Raw genomic sequence first — 17201 nt, 5'->3', positions numbered from 1 at the left:
TGATTCCTCTTCCCGTGTTCGCCTTCCTTCGTCGCCGCCTTCGGCCGCAGCAGCAGCAGCCTACCAGCGGGACGTTTGCTTTATGAGCCTCTCGTAATGACGAACAACCCATTTAGAAAGGTCTTCCTCAACGCCCCACTACATTTTGTCCAACCCACACACCCCCCTTCCCACCTCCTCCCACATACCCCCTCCCACCTTGTACATCTTACACCCTCCCCGTAGTACAGATACAATCACCTTCCACAATCAGCAGTTACAATCAGAAGGTTTACAATCAAAGGATGCAATCAGTTTACACTTGGCCTCCACCACCCACCCACCGCCTCCCAAGAAAGATACCAATCAAACCTTCATGTCCGGACCAACCACACCGGCAATCATGAGGAGGTGGGTTCTTGTTGATACGTGTTATCGTAGAAGGTGAACATTCAATACCCCACCATTCTTTTTTTTTTTTTTTTCACTGGGAACGAATCTCCTTTTTTTTCAGGGAAAAAAAAAAAAGAGCACTGATACTGGCTTTTGCTGGCTTTTGTTGGTATATTTCTAAGGTCGTAATCTACTTGATTGGGGAGTTGTGTCCTCGTTCATAAACATGGTCTTAAAAAAAATAGTTTCCTATCAATAGCTTTATTCTTTTTCTTCTTCTTTTACTCGGAGTACAAAAATGGTTGGCGATCATCACAGACACAAAGCCAGGCCTGTAAGGAAGACGAGTTCTATAATAGGAATAACACAACATGCCCTTATCTGTACGTATGTAAGATGAATGCAGAGGATACCTAGATTCAATGTTGGTCTACACAGAGAAATCATTGTATGTATTAAATGCTATCCTTTGTGGACAACAACACAAATCAAGACACTGATACGATCAACGCCTTTGGTGTATGATGGTCCACTTGACTTTGAAAAGTTTCATATACATTCTATGCAAATGCCATTCTAAGACCCACTTACTATTAAGGTAACATTAGGGAAAAAAGAAAACCCGGATTTCTTAATTCAAACCTCTTAACACCCACACAAAATTCCCAGATTTGAAAAAAGAAAAGAAGAATGAAAAAAAAAGACCAGTTATTTTCAGTTTTCTTTTAGTATTTCATTGCTTCGTGATATATTCACCTGGGTCTTTCTCATCCTCATTAACACCCATGATTCATCCTCCAGCGCGTCTGGCCAAATTACCTACCTACCGCTCTGATTCATTAAGATCCTGATGATCCACCGGTTCCTCACCGTCTTCTTCGATGTGTGGCCTGACACCCCCCCTTTTACCTTTCGGGTTTCGAACCCTCGTAATGTAATATATAACCAACCATTCGTCCGCCGTCCCACTGTGGCCAAGAGGCGTGTGTAATTTCCATCATACATGATTTGCATAGCTAAACACACGCTTGCTCATGATTCGGATGCATAAATCATTGGCTCAAAGAGGGGGCGCCCCCTACCCCCCCCCCCCCCGTATGCAGCTGTCCTTCGGGAGGAAACGATGGTGCATAACCTCGAAGGGCGTCTCTCCGGGGGGGGAGGTTGGGGGGGTGGGGGACTTTCACCCGGGCGAGTCACTTGACGCGTACTGGCCTGCCTGCCTGCGCGTCCGAGAGAGAGAGAGAGAGAGAGAGAGAGAGAGAGAGAGAGAGAGAGAGAGAGAGAGAGAGAGAGAGAGAGAGAGAGAGAGAAAGGTTTAAAATCGTCCGTCCTCGCGTCTTAAGAGCGGTCTTCGCTAAAACTCTCGACGGGGATTTCGACCTAAAGGATATCGAGTAAATCACTATTTACTCCGGACGCGAACAAAACACTCGTACAAGAGGATAATCAAGTTGATCGTAATGATAATCATAATCAGCGTAATAATAATCATCATCGCAGGTAATTATATATGACGTGGGTAATTTGTCAGTGAGGAATTAGCAGAAAATAAGACGAACAGATGGCAAGCATCTATCACTTTATAATTCATTCTTGAATATTGACAGGTAATTATTGGTCCCCGGATAATAGATGATAACTAACTAGCGAGTAATTAGCAAGAAGTGGATGAATTCACTCAAGATGATGCAGGTGAGAAAATAACCTCAAAAAAAGAAAAAATAGGAAGTAGAAAATGGGAGTTGGTCCATCAAAAAGCGAGGTGACTGCGAGGACCCAGGCCCGAATAAGAAAATGGGAATTGGACTATGGAAAACGAAGAGTGGGAACCTATTCTTTTTTCTTTTAAGGATTATCAAAGTAATGGTTTGTGAATTCCATCGCATAAGACCCACAAACCAGTTGACTGCATTACGAGTTTCGCCTCTGTTGATGCATAGCGGCGTACCTCCCCCCACTTCCCCTCTCAATTTTACACTTGTCCTCACCCGAGTCTTTGACTAGCTCGTTATCACGCGCATTGCTGGGCCTGCAAAGCTAGTCTTTGGTCAACTTCCTTATCTTCTCTATCTTTATCTTTGCACCGAGTCTGCTTTTCTTTAGGTGATCATACGCTGTATTGCTCATTAATGGACCTTACCAATATGAACGGCTCGGTAAAAAGCGTCCTCATTGGTAAATTGGTTTATCTATGCTTCAGTCCGTTTGAGATCGTTTCATATTTTTTTCAGAGTTGCCTCAAACAACTCTGTATCATGAATGTAAAGAAATAAAAAAAAGGGGGGGAAACACGGGACAGAAGGCAGAAGCGAAAGTAACGTAATCTATCGTAATGACTAACCTAACCTATCGTAAAATGAGACGTTATCGTGAAATGAGAGGCAATCTATCGTAAAACGAGACGAAAATACAAAGAGACAAGAGCGACATGTAGGCAAGAGGCTTTAAGCACAGACACTAGAAAAATGAAATCACGCAAATGATATAAAATTGAATCAAATGACACAGAAGGAGGATGGATAGCGTCAAAATGACAGTGGAAACGAATAATGAATAGAAATTATAGGTAAAGCGAGACTTGGAACTTGTTATTACACAGACGTGTGTGTGTGTGTGTGTGTGTGTGTGTGTGTGTGTGTGTGTGTGTGTGCGTGCGTGCGTGAGTGGAACAGAAGGCTACAGAGGAACAGAGAGAACCAGCACATCCAACCACTTAACTGCTATTAAAGTGTAGACATTCAAACGAGCGATGACCTCTGAAAACCATCAGTCAGTCTCTCTCTCTCTCTCTCTCTCTCTCTCTCTCTCTCTCTCTCTCTCTCTCTCTCTCTCTCACCAGCGCTGCTAACTACAGTCTTAAAACACGGGAGAGAGAGAGAGAGAGAGAGAGAGAGAGAGAGAGAGAGAGAGAGAGAGAGAGAGAGAGAGAGAGAGAGAGAGAGAGAGAGAGAGGCCGCCACTAACGAACAATTGAATCCCACGGTCCACCTCCCCCCCCCCCCTCCCTCATCCCCTAACAGCCTCGTTAGGAGAGTCACAACAGTGATCTCAACCATTCGTCAACTGTGTGACGCTCGCCCCCCCCCCCCCCCCCCCATCCCCTACCCCCGACCCCTCGTAGCATTTCAGGGTCATCCGCCGGATAATTAACCCCTTTTGAAAACCACCTCAGATGAAGTAGCATCCGAACGACATGGCTCATTTCGAGCCATTTTCCGGCCAAACGAACCTTCAAAGCGACCCGAAAATCGCCACACAAACGAACATGCATCCAATCCCCCCCCCCTTCCCATCCCCACTCCCCTGGCCACTCGAACGACTCATTACCAATTAGCACTGGGTCTTGAAGAGGACCTGATGACCTCAGTAAGCTGTTTACAGCTCCCAGGAGGTCAACTCCCTGACCCGCCTGGTTCCCCGTCAGGTCACCCCAGGTCGGCAGGGAGGGACAAGCGGTGTGGGGTAAGGAAGGTCAAGGAAGAGACAGACGCAAGGTCCATGGAAATGAAATACGTAAACAGACGAAGAAATAAGATAGATGGAGAGTGAGGAAAGCTAATGAATGAATAGATGAAGGAAAATAAGATAGATGGGAAGTGAGGAAAGCTAATGAATGAATAGATGAAGGAAAATAAGATAGATGGAAAGCGAGGAAAGCTAATGAATGAATAGATGAAGGAAAATAAGATAGATGGAAAGCGAGGAAAGCTAATGAATGAATAGAAGGAAAATAAGTTAGATGGAAAGTCAGGAAAGCTAATGAATGAATAGATGAAGGAAAATGAGATAGATGGAAAGTGAGGAAAGCTAATGAATGAATAGATGAAGGAAAATAAGATAGATGGAAAGTGAATTAAGTGATATATGGAATTATATATATATACAGAAACCAATGAATGAAGAGAGATAAGCGAATGAATAAGGAAATAAATGCACTGATGAAATAATACGATACAGAAGTAGAGATAACGATAACTGAAAAATAACTGAATCCAGTAAAGATATAGAAATGCACAAACAACAATAACAACAAAAACAACAACAACAACAACAATGCATAGTTATCAGCAACAATTACAATTTTCTTTGTATAAACCACAAAGACAGTTCAGGTCCTGAAGCAGTTACGAAGAACATCACTGAAAGAGTAAGAAAACATATAAATAAATGATAAAAAAAGAGAGAGGTTTGGAGCGACCTGACGTTGGAATGTAGTTATAATTGCAAATGCTAATGACAAAACACAAGGAAAAGAACAGCAGACAGGTTCTTGATCTGTGTAATTAGGTAATACTAATTACTGTGTGTGTGTGTGTGTGTGTGTGTGTGTGTGTGTGTGTGTGTGTGTGTGTGTGTGTGTATGGGGGGGATAGTGTGGTAGAGAGAGGGGGAGGGATTTCTCCCCCCCTCCCTCCAATTAGAGTGAGTTGTTCCCCCTTCCTCCCTCACACTTCCCTCCTCTCTCACCTTGAACAATTTAAGCGAATAATCTCTAATCACATCAACCTATTAATCAATTACATTAACCAGTGATCAATTACATTTACCCAGTGATTATGTGCTTAATTCTCTCGGCACAAGATTACGTTCCATCTTCTTTCTCTCTCTTTTTTTTTCGGCAGGTTTAGCTGCTCACCAAACTGGTCACTTTCTTCAAATGTATTCTGTTCATGATGAATTCTACATTAGGTAATATTCAAATTAGGGAGCTGGCGCCAGGGACAGATGACTGACCTGTTGAGGACATATCCTCGCGTGGCTCCTTCCTCTGTTCCTTCCCCTTTTAGGAAGGTGATACAGGAGGGGAGGATCTTCCTGTCCCTTTAACTCCAGCCTCTCTTGGTCACCTATTTTACGACACACAGGAGATACGTCGGTAGTATTGTTTCTCCCTATTCCCAAGGATATATATATATATATATATATATATATATATATATATATATATATATATATATATATATATATATATATATATATCAAATGCAAGTTTATATAGAAGTTTATAACTCGGTGATGTGTATACATACTGTTGACACTGCAATAACAGATCACTCCAGCATTCAGCGTTGAAGTCACTTTTCCTCGAGAACAAATTTCGAATTTTTCGAGACCATTTACTCTGATTACTTCACCTCTTTAACAATCTACTACCACAAGTTCATTAACCCTTTATCTTGAAGCCACTGGGGTGATTACTGTTGTCTCAATATTGTGACCTGGGCTGACCTGACCACGTCGATTGAACTGGAGATAAAGTGGACGCATCAGAACACGGATCTTGGAATCAATATCTTTAATGAGCTGTTTTGTAACAGTTCAAAACAATCACCTCATTGAACACTTATCACACTAAATCCTAAGGCATGTGAAAGATGTCCTCTTATATGACACTTCAAAAAAAAAAAAAAAAAAGAAACATTTTTGTTCAGGAAGAGTTCATGTCCTTCAATTGTTCAGGAAGAGTTCACGTCCTTCAATTGTTCAAAGGTAATGTAGGAGTTTGAGTTAGGCTGTACATCAATGTCTGAATATTAGGAAGTTAGATGTTAGATCAACTCAGAACGAGTGGCAGCCTCGGATATCCTCTCAAAGCCCAGCTCTGCCTCATTAATAACTCCTCGCTGGACACATTATCTTCTCAGTTCTTTACTGGCAAGAATATGAGTAAGTGTGTGGAAATACGGCACAATATATCATGGTGAAGAATCAGTGATTCTGATTCTCATCGTTTAAGCATAGATCAAGAATCTGTTGATACCTCCCGTTAAATCCTAACTCGCTTTTTTTTTTCTTTTTTTTTCAGCGGAAGTTTAAAGCTACATTGTTCAACAAGAGACCTAACCTCACAAGCTGATCTCACAACCATTCTGTTATGATTGTTCGTGACAACATTCACAAGACTTGATTATTGTACAAACACAGCCGGATGTTATGAGATACAGAATAAACCGACACACGAAAGCGAACAACAGTTTTATGTGTGGGGCTGGGAGCTGCCTGGTATGAGGGGGCACCATGGTAACTGTTTCTTTGTCTCATTTTACGCATCTATATTCGCAGACTGGAGTCAAATTCCAAGTTGTGATGGAGATGTTTGGGTTTTTTTTTCAGCGTAGGGTGATACAACATGGATGTGTTGTTGCTGAGGCAACGTGAGGTGGGGCTGGGAGTGGCGATGCTGAGGCAATTTGTGTGGTCGGATGGATACCTGACAATCCTTTCTCGGTTACTCCCTGGGATGGTGACCTCCATTCCCGAACTGGAAGTGAAATGGCGAAGCGAATAGCAAGCAGAAACGTAAGTCATCTGCTTTTCAACGTCACTCAGCGACGGGCTGCTTGTCCATGCATGGGAGACGATTCTTTTATAAGTCTCGATGAAGTCACACCGTTTCATGTCGTGGAATGCCGCTACAGACTGTCTAACACCATTGACAAACCCGACGTTAATGCTGGTGTCGGTATGAGGCTCGCGTAGCCAATTTTACGAACTGTCAAATCGCGTCTTGCATTGTAAGTATCATCTTAAGGAAGCTCCTGATCATCTGTAAGGCCGTCGACCACAGAGGGATCCTATGAAGTTGCAACTCTCTTATCTTTTATCATCTTTCGCAATTTTCTCTCTATCAGTTTCTCTCGTCATCATCATCTCCCTTCACAGCGGTCATTATCGTAATCATTATCATAATGTCATCCAACTGGCTCCGTTAATCACCACCCATGATAGGTCTTGTGTGTGAGTGGTCTTAGATAAATGAACAAGAGACTAGGTCGCTTCACTCGTGGAAAACAGCAGCAGTTACTTTTACGTATAGTCTTCACTTCCTCATAACCTCTGGGCTTCGTGTTATCCACGACAATGATAATACAACCCCAGGACCTACACGCCTTTTTGGGGGTGTTACTGTAGTTTCGAGGCTGTGTACTCCACTCAGGAGCAGGGTAATGATGGACTCCTTATGGAACGAGATGGGTCCGCAACGTGACTGTACTGCACTCCCTCCCGTCCACTGACAGTGATGAGTGCAATGTCTGATGTTATCCACGTCATCCATGCAATACATATGTAACTACGTATGTATGAGGTATGTATGTATGTATGTATGTATGTATGCAGCAAAACACGTGTGTGAGTAAACGACACGACATTATCCCCCCCTGACTGTCTTGACGTACCAGTGGGTCATTTTGAGATGCAACGGAGGTGGACATCAATGACTTATTACCATCTCCGATCCTACTTACCAACACATTTAGCACCTATGTGGGATTTTGAAGCCATTCACCCCACTCCTCACCTCCTCGCCTCTCCCTCCTCATAATCCCCCCCCCACAACATACGGGGTGGAGGAGGGTGAAGACTTGGCCTCTCCCCCCCCCTCAAAAAAAGGGGGGTGGTTGACTCTTCCTCATGACCCTACCTGTAGCCAGCGGTCTGTTTAATCTACGCGCCCTGCTTGTTTCTCCTAACCGGCAGTAAGCGGTGACTAGGGCCTCCCCCCGCCCTACAGAAAACGCTCCACACCCCATCCTCCCCCATCGCTTGACCTCCCCGCCGGTGGCCCAGCTTGACCTCTTGTCAACGGTGACAAGAGCAAAATGGCCCTTGGTTGGGTGGTTCAGTGATTGGACAGGACGACGGAGAGTGATCTGGGAGACGATGGTTTGAGGAAGAGGTTCCGTCTCTCTCCACGTTCTACCAAGAGCGATCATAGACTCTCTGTCTGCTCCTCGATCACTTACATTCTTAATATCCGAATCCATCGCCTTAGATCATACCTGTCCTTCCTAACACACTTCCTAGGATCTTAAATCAACTGATTAGCATATAGGGGTCGATTAATACTATAGAGTTTGGGATATTAAATCAGATGACTAGCATATATGGCTTGATTAATACAGTAGGGCTTGGGGCAGTAAATCAGCTAATTAGCATATACTGGGTGAAGAATAAGGGCTTGAGATGTTAAATTAACCAACATACAAAGCCTGTTTAATACTGCTGGCTTAGTACATTAAACCAGCTAATTAGCATACACAGCTTGATGAATACAGTTGCTCTTAGGATGTTCAACTATCGAATCAGCACTACATATGATGATTGATAATATAGGACTAAATACTGCCTAGATTAACCATCATGAACCACCCGGTAATCCGCCGTAACCAACTACTCACTGAACAACCTCGTTGGCTCAGCGGTCATCAGGAACCCAAATTCCCAACTGGTTCCTTTCAGGTCTGACGAGGTGGTAATGGCCTCGTAACGAGCGTCCTCCCTACACCCACCACACCTCCCTCAGGGACACCACAGGAGGTTCAACTTGCCTTATGGAGCTCTCGAACAGGCTCGCAAGTCTCTCCCTTGAACGCCCTTTCGTTCTAACTTCTACATACTACGATAGCCATGACGCAAGGAGAAAAATTTAGCTTCGTCGTAGTTTGATAACTATAAAACACGGCAAAAACAAACAAACAAACAAACAAACAAACTCGTGTCTCCTTTTGATATTGGTATGAAGATCTGAGAGAGTCGATATTCGGGAGCGAATGTAGTATGGCTACCTCTGTAAACACCTTGAATATATCAAGGGTGAGGCAGAACCCGAGGCGTGAAGATACAGGGCGAGACACTGGGTGACGAGACACAAAGTGTGAGACAAGACATAGGGTGAGGCAATTCAGAGGGTGAGGCAAGAGACAGGGCGTGGCAAGACTCAGGGTGAGGCGAGACCCAGGGTGAAGCAAGACCCAGAATGAAGCAAGACCTAGGGTGAGGCGAGACCGGGGGTGAGGTGAGACCCAGGGTGAAGCAAGACCCAGAATGAAGCAAGACCTAGGGTGAGGCAAGACCTAGGTCAATAGTTTGTAATATGCCTTGACCAAGCAAGACCTTGTGGGAGAGGCCTTCCACATACACACACACACACACACACACCTGTCTGCCCGTCCCCACATATATCCGGCCTCAGGTCACTGCCATGGGATGGGGGGAGGGGATGAGTGGCGTGGCCTCATTACACTTTTGATGAATGACGTCGTCAGCGGGTCGAAGCAGGTGTCCCTGATGACGTCGTGACGTCATCTATCGTTGACGTCGTTAAAGACCAATTTAAGGAAATTAAAGGCTCGTGAATGACTGAGATGAATAGATTAGTTAAATATGTGAGTAATCTGATAGAAGATTATGTCTCATCCATATCTAAAACTATTTTATCCCTATAGCTCTATACACTATCTATCCTTGTATATATATATATATATATATATATATATATATATATATATATATATATATATATATATATATATATATTTCTCTTATTATACTTAATCGCCATCTCCCGCATCAGTGAGGTAGCGCAAGGAAACAGACGAGGAATGACCCAACTCACCCACATACACATGTATATACATAAACGCCCATACACGCACAGGTACATACATATACATTTCAACATAAACATACATATACATATACACAGACATACACACATGTACATATTCCTACTTGCTGCCTTCATCTATTCCCGTAGAAGTGAAATGAGAAAAATAGGACGAAGGAAGTTGATATGGATAGAATGAAGAGAATGGGTGGTAAATAAGAAGCTGAAACGAAACAATTAAGAAGGACTTTAATGACTTAGAAAATAATATGGAAGAACGGCGAAGATAATTAAAGGGTGGACAAAGAAATGAAGCAAACATACACGTAGAAATAAAAACGACAAGAGAATGTTAGAAAATGGGATGAAAGGACGAAGAAAGAAGAAGGATAATAAAGAAAGAAAACGAGGAACTATATCGATGCAAGGCGAAAAACAGCTGAAAAGAAAGAAAGAAATTTGAGCAGAAGTACGAGGAATGAATGCACGAAGAGGAAGGAAATGAAAGAAGGAATAGCGTGTTTGATAAAGGAATCAAAGCCGAACTGGAAGGTAATGTGTCGTCGGACAAAGACGAAATAAATGAGGAGGAATTGGGAAAAAATGCGGAAATAATGATGAGAATGACGGGAGAGGAGACAGGGTGGTCAAGGTCACTGTGGGCGGGGCGGATGCTCAGTGTGGGCGGGCAAGACACGACGGTAGGTCGGAGTGAGCGTGGAAGACAGGGCGGTAGGTCAGAGTGGGCGTGGGTGGGGACTCCAGGGCGGTAGGTCAGAGTGGGCGTGGGTGGGGACTCCAGGGCGGTAGGTCAGAGTGGGCGTGAGTAAGTACTCCAGGGCGGTAGGTCAGAGTGGGCGTGGGTGGGGACTCCAGGGCGGTAGGTCAGAGTGGGCGTGGGTGAGTACTCCAGGGCGGTAGGTCAGCGTGGGCGTGGGTGGGGACTCCAAGGCGGTAGGTCAGAGTGGGCGTGGGTGAGTACTCCAGGGCGGTAGGTCAGCGTGGGCGTGGGTGGGTGGGGACGACAGGGCGGCAGGTCAGGGTGGGCGTGGGTGTGTGGGGAAGACATGGAGGCAGGTCAGGGTGGGCGGGACATCGGCAGCTCCCCTGACCTCAAAAGAGGTGCAACCTGTCGGCCATTCGCGTGTTGGTGATAACGAGTCGCATTAATGGTTAATGGTGATGGTGGTTAGCGCCCCTCCTCCCTTTTTTAATGTCTCCCTTTACCCTTCACCCTCCCGACTCCGCCATCAAAACCCCGAATGCTGCATCATACGCACAAGAGTCGAGAGGTTCCCGGCAGGTCATAACGTCTTGAAATGACCCAGTACAGCTTTGAAAAGGGGGATCCCATTACGGGACTGAAATGACCCAATATAGTCTCGGATGGTCCCTATAATACAGAATACAGGGAAACAATTACAGCCGCGTGCAAGGACCCCCCAATACAGCCTTGGAAAGACCCACTGCAGCCGAGAGAAGACCAATTGCATTTCAGGGGCAACAATGAGTAACCCGGGGGGTGTGGGGGGGTGGGGGGTTTAGTGAGGTCAGCTGGCTAAGGGGCGGGTCTGACGAGGTCATTATGATGATGACCCACGTTAGTGGGCATGCGTTTAACTCCCCCCCCCCCCCTTTCCCCTTCACCTCCAACCCACTAACGAACAGGCCCCAACCCCAACCCCTCACCCTAAAGCCCACACAACACCCATTCTCACCACATACCCCACAGCACACCATGTTTCCAGGCGGTATGTTCCACCTTGCGTTCCGTTTCACTCTGTTTCACCCACTGCACGACAGGTCGCGGAACGCCTCGCTCACTGCTGCAAAACACGTCTCATTTCAAAATGTTCCAAACATGCGTGAAACGCTTCGCTTGTTGATTCATAACCTCCCGATTGTACTGATTACTCCACTCGCCCTAGCCTTACATCATCTGCCACACTACACTCCACTCGCCCTAGCCTTACATCATCTGCCACACAACACTCCACTCGCCCTAGCCTTACATCATCTGCCACACTACACTCCACTCGCCCTAGCCTTACATCATCTGCCACACTACACTCCACTCGCCCTAGCCTTACATCATCTGCCACACTACACTCCACTCGCCCTAGCCTTACATCATCTGCCACACTACACCCCAGTCAGCCTTCCATGCAAGTCTGTGTTTCATAGAAATCCCCTATCAACAACAACTCACAATACAACCTACCCTTTTTTTTTTTTTGAAGGAGTGCTTCTCTCACATCACAACAGCTCGTCACTCACAATACAACCCGCCCCTTCTGAAGGAGTGATACCCTCACATCACAACACCTAACCTTATGAGAGAGGCTTCAGTCATTACAGCAATATTACATGGCCGTCTTCCTTCACTGTAATATAAACCTGCTTCCCATTATATGCCCCACACATCACAGCACCGTGAAGCTGTTCCACACAACGTATACCACGCCTCGTCTCCCTCGAGACTTTGCTCTACTCTCGTCAACGAACGTGTCTTCTTTCAGTCCTTATCTTCTCCAAGGTGAATTATTTTTCTCCTTACACCGCATTCCTTTCTACCAGTCGCGCCCACGATGGGAAAACAAGGGGAGGAGAAGCTGTCCTTCAGTTATTCAACCTCAACGGAAGATTCGGATAACTGAATCAAAGCTTCGTGTGCCTGTATCGAAGCTTCGTATACCTGCAGAGAAGTTTCCTGCACCTGCATCGAAGCTTTGTGTACTTGAAGCAAAGATTCGCGTACCTGAATCAAAGCCTCGTACACGTGAATCGAAGCTTCGTATACCTGAATCGAAGCTCCGTACCTCATCAAGCTAAGAGAGTATTCTGTTCAAAAGACAGATAAGACACTCAAAGTGTCTCTCTCCTACCTTAACAACGTTCCTTAAGTCAGCGTAAAAAAACAACAACAACAACAACAACAGCATTCCATCTGACTAGAATTTCAAAATAGAATTAATTTGTTGGAGAAAGGCAGCGTCAAAACCATATTCGTCTTGGGGCGTCCGACAGAAAATTGATTTAGCGAAGTCAGACGTGGGGGATGGACCACGAAGCTCCCATCAATTTCACACCTCTCAGGATCTCCCCCTTTTTTTTTTCCTCCCTCCTGTAGAGGACGACCTTTTATGGTGAGCGGGTTCTGCTGTGCTCAGCTGTCCGGGTCGGCGATGGTTAGCAAACAAACGGTATGCAATGGCACTAAACTGATGATAAACAACGTAACTATGGAGAGTCGCAGAGCCAATTCGTTGCTCAAAAAAGAGAAATGATGAAAAGTGTATGGAGAGAGAGAGAGAGAGAGAGAGAGAGAGAGAGAGAGAGAGAGAGAGAGAGAGCAGTAAAGGGTAGAAGAGTCACTGGGTCGTTAATAAAGTAATACATATATATATATATATATATATATATATATATATATATATATATATATATATATATATATATATATATATATATATATATATATATATATATATATATATATATAATGAGTTCATGTTAAGGTCTGGTACACAGGTTCATTAATATGGATATGTATACAATTTTACCTTACGGGTGATGACTGACTGAGAATATACATACCTGTATACACACAGCCATACATATATTATTGTAGGAATACATCAACGCCAGCACTAATGAAATTAACTGTGCATTTTTTGTGAGGGACTCTTCTGTGTACGATGCACATGTACGACCTGTTGTGGTATGGTCCAAAACTACGAACCAGACTGGTATGGTCCAACACTACGAACCAGGCTGGTATGGTCCAAAACCACGAACCAGGGTGGTATGGTCCAAAACTATGAACCAGACTGGTATGGTCCAAAGCTACGAACCAGGCTGGTATGGTCCAAAATTACGACAACACTTCAACTATGCTATGGAAAACCAAATGAGAAAAAGAAATGTCATTTAATCCATCAACGCACAGCGATAAGCATGTGACATGTGACTAATATGAATACCTATATGAATACATATATACAACAGACTGAAAATTACATCCCAAAGACATACTAAAAAAATCACTGGAATCAATAATGGATATTCAAGCTATAGAATAAGAAGAATAAATAGATGATTGAATAAACCCATTAATACTTCAGCCCTTTCTGGGGAATCTGGGGCATTGTTTGAGTCAGAATGTCTACAAATTGAAAAAAAAAATTGATTTGACATTTATTTTCAAGTAATCTTAAAAATTTCATCATTAAACGCTCAAAAGGACAAGACATTACAAAAAAATCTGGAAAAAATGCAGTTCATAACTGAACTAGCGAACGCTGCCGCTAGCGACCAATTTTCCCCCTGCCATTCACCATCCAATGAATTATACACAAGACAAAAAAAAAAAAAAAAAAAAAAGGCAGAAAGAAGAAAGACAAAACGACCGCAAAAAAGGAAAAAAAAGTTAATATGAAAAGCTCAAATCCCCTCAAAAAATTGCAGACGAAAAGAAACTATTAATCACACCATCAATAACAGTACAAAAACTAAGAAAGAAGTCATTAACACAAGAGGGTTCACAGGAAACTGAAGTAACAGGAGACCTGATGGTCTGTATCTGCTGGAGGGCAGTAACATTAAATTCCCTCACCTAACCTATACAGACGGCTCCATCACAGTAACCTTCGTCACTATGTATGTACTGAGAAGGTGTCCAGCCAGTCCTGAGGTTGGCTGCCCGAGGTAGTGATTTAGACCCTGGGAAGAAGGCCTACATTATCCGGCCAGGTACAGTATTGAACACGAACTATCGATCGGCCACATACGCAGCTCAAGAGACGAACGCTTTGTTTTCACCGCGATCGGCTGTGGAAATCGCATACGCAAAATGATGACGCGTTAAGTCTCATCTATCTATCCGTATACATTTTTTTTTTATCTATATCATATCTCTACTCATAAAAATCAAACAATGTTCGGTATATTTGAGTTTGAAGAAATGATCTCTCCATGAAATACGCAAAATCATTTCTTGATACACATATTTCCCAAGACTCGTGAAAAATTATACACTTGGTTGATATGCATCGCTTCGCTGACTTACATATTCATATACATATCATTCGTCTTTCACATGACCCCATTCATAAGCCTGGTCGATCAACTAGATTTAACAAAGTTATTCTTATAGTGTGACTACAGGGGCACGACACGATACATCATTTACTATAAATGACATAAATTGTCTACTGGACACCTATGCACGTGGTTCATAGATTGTGTACTGTACACCTATGCACGTGGTTCATAGATTGTGTACTGTACACCTATGCACGTGGTTCATAGATTGTGTACTGTACACCTATGCACGTGGTTCATAGATTGTGTACTGTACACCTATGCACGTGGTTCATAGATTGTGTACTGTACACCTATGCACGTGGTTCATAGACTGTCTACTGTACACCTATGCACGTGGTTCATAGATTGTCTACTGTACACCTATGTACGTGGTTCATAGATTGTCTACTGTACACCTATGCACGTGGTTCAGAGTAGGGAAAGAACAAGGAACGATTACATTACAAACATAATTCTGACTCAGGGAAATGGATGGATTACATTTTGAAAAGTCAATTACCTCCAGAAAGCAATTAGTGATGATCTAATTAAAAAATAGGATGTGATAATGATAATATGCAAATGGAGAAAAAGAAAAAAGAGAAAGAAAAAGCTATTAATCCCTTAGAAAACACCAGGCGATGATTTAAGGAATAGGAGAAGTGGGAAAGATAATTACGAATTATAATGATGATATACAACATTCATAAATCACACAGAGCTAAGGTTAACGAGGCGGCTTCTAAAGACCAGATTACCCTTGAGGGAAGAGGGGGCACTTGTCCTCGTCTCTCGAGGTTATATATGTGAGAAATAAGTTTCATTACAAGTGCCATATATATTTCCACCTCACGGGGTTTTATTACGCCTGCGCTGCAGCCAAACAAACATATACAAACAAACGCTCTTACACACACACACACACACACACACACACACACACACACACACATCCAATATACAAACATATAGGAACTCTGGTGCCAATTTGTACTGGATGATTAAGTCTTTTGGGACCAGTTCTTACGAATGACCAATCAGATGTGTATTTTGAATTCTTAATGACCGCGAAAAATCTAATAACTTAGATCAATCAAACCTTCTCTCTTCTTCAGTAAGCGATGTTTTTAAACGCATTAAGAGAGCTGAACAAGCAGCCTGTTAGTGTCTGCAAATAAGGATATAACAGACGTTATAATGATAATAAAAATGCGCATCAAGCATATGAATTTATCACGAATTTGAATATCTAAGACGGGAAGTCGCTGTCCCTTTCCGTGAAAAATTAAACACTCTTTTTTCAACAAATACAAGTTTAACAGCGATGAAAAAAAGAATAAAAGACTTTGCTGAAAAATATTCCAAAAAAGATGAAAGTATTTTCCAGCTTCGTTTTCTGGAAGATAACCTCACGTTTTCTGTGACTAGGGATAGAGAGATCACATGGGCGAGGGATTGGGAGGAGCACATGTCAGGGATCAGGAGGGATTAGCCAGTCAGTGTCAGATTACCCACCGGGGAGGATAATCGTTAATCCAAAGGACAAATCCTGATCACATGGGTACTCGGCCAGATAGGGAGATGGGGAGAGAAAGGGAGGGAGAGAGGAGGGAGATGGGGAGGGAGGCAGGAGGAGGCGGGGAAGCGAGTGTGTTTGGGTGCGGATGGTCATCTGAGAGAGAGAGAGAGAGAGAGAGAGAGAGAGAGAGAGAGAACCTGACAAGTTGCTTGGGTTTGGGGAGGCTTGATCGCCCACAAGCGAGCGACAACTGTACGACCACCACGACTGGACGACCCTCCCGCCGAGCGCGACGGAACGACACCCGCCCTCGGACACGACGGGACGACCCCTTGGGAGACGGAGGGAGCGAGAGACCCTTCGTGCACGGTGGCGCCACAGTCTTTGACCTGACCCTTGAAGGCTGGGGTCAAGAGGCCCGACCATCATTACCAAAAAGGGATCGTGTCCTCCTTTTTGCAGGGTCGTTCAGTCGTTTTCGGCGAGTTAAAGAGTCCACGAAAGAAAACGGAAGAACAAAATGATATAAGAAAAATGCGTCGAACTCACACACACACACACACACACACACACACACACACACCAAATAATATCATCCTCAAAACATATATCACATTACTAAGCTGGCCAATCAGACAAGCAGCACCTGCTGGCACACACACACACACACACACACACACACACACACACACACACACACACATCATCCTTCAGATGGGCGGGCTCTGAGTGACGATGTGTCTAATATTAATCATTACACAATGCTTCCATCATATTACTAACTGCTGGGTCGGAGTGGGGAGGGGGCAAGAAGAGGCTACGCCACCAAAGCCT

At 43.9% G+C, this 17201-nt stretch overlaps 1 long non-coding RNA gene across 1 annotated transcript in view; it reads right to left on the bottom strand.

The window, feature by feature from the left end:
- Positions 1 to 524: 524 nt before the first annotated feature.
- LOC139753604 (uncharacterized) overlaps positions 525 to 17201 on the bottom strand; it is a 108481-nt gene continuing 91804 nt past the window's right edge. The window contains exon 4 of the long non-coding RNA XR_011713734.1: positions 525 to 704. This is a non-coding gene — a long non-coding RNA (uncharacterized lncRNA). The remainder of the gene's footprint in view (positions 705 to 17201) is intronic.

Source organism: Panulirus ornatus, chromosome 15, assembly GCF_036320965.1.
Source record: "Panulirus ornatus isolate Po-2019 chromosome 15, ASM3632096v1, whole genome shotgun sequence".
In the NCBI taxonomy this organism is placed as follows: domain Eukaryota; kingdom Metazoa; phylum Arthropoda; class Malacostraca; order Decapoda; family Palinuridae; genus Panulirus; species Panulirus ornatus.
Note: the sequence above shows the minus strand (reverse complement) of the source record. Positions and strands in the feature narration are given on the sequence as shown.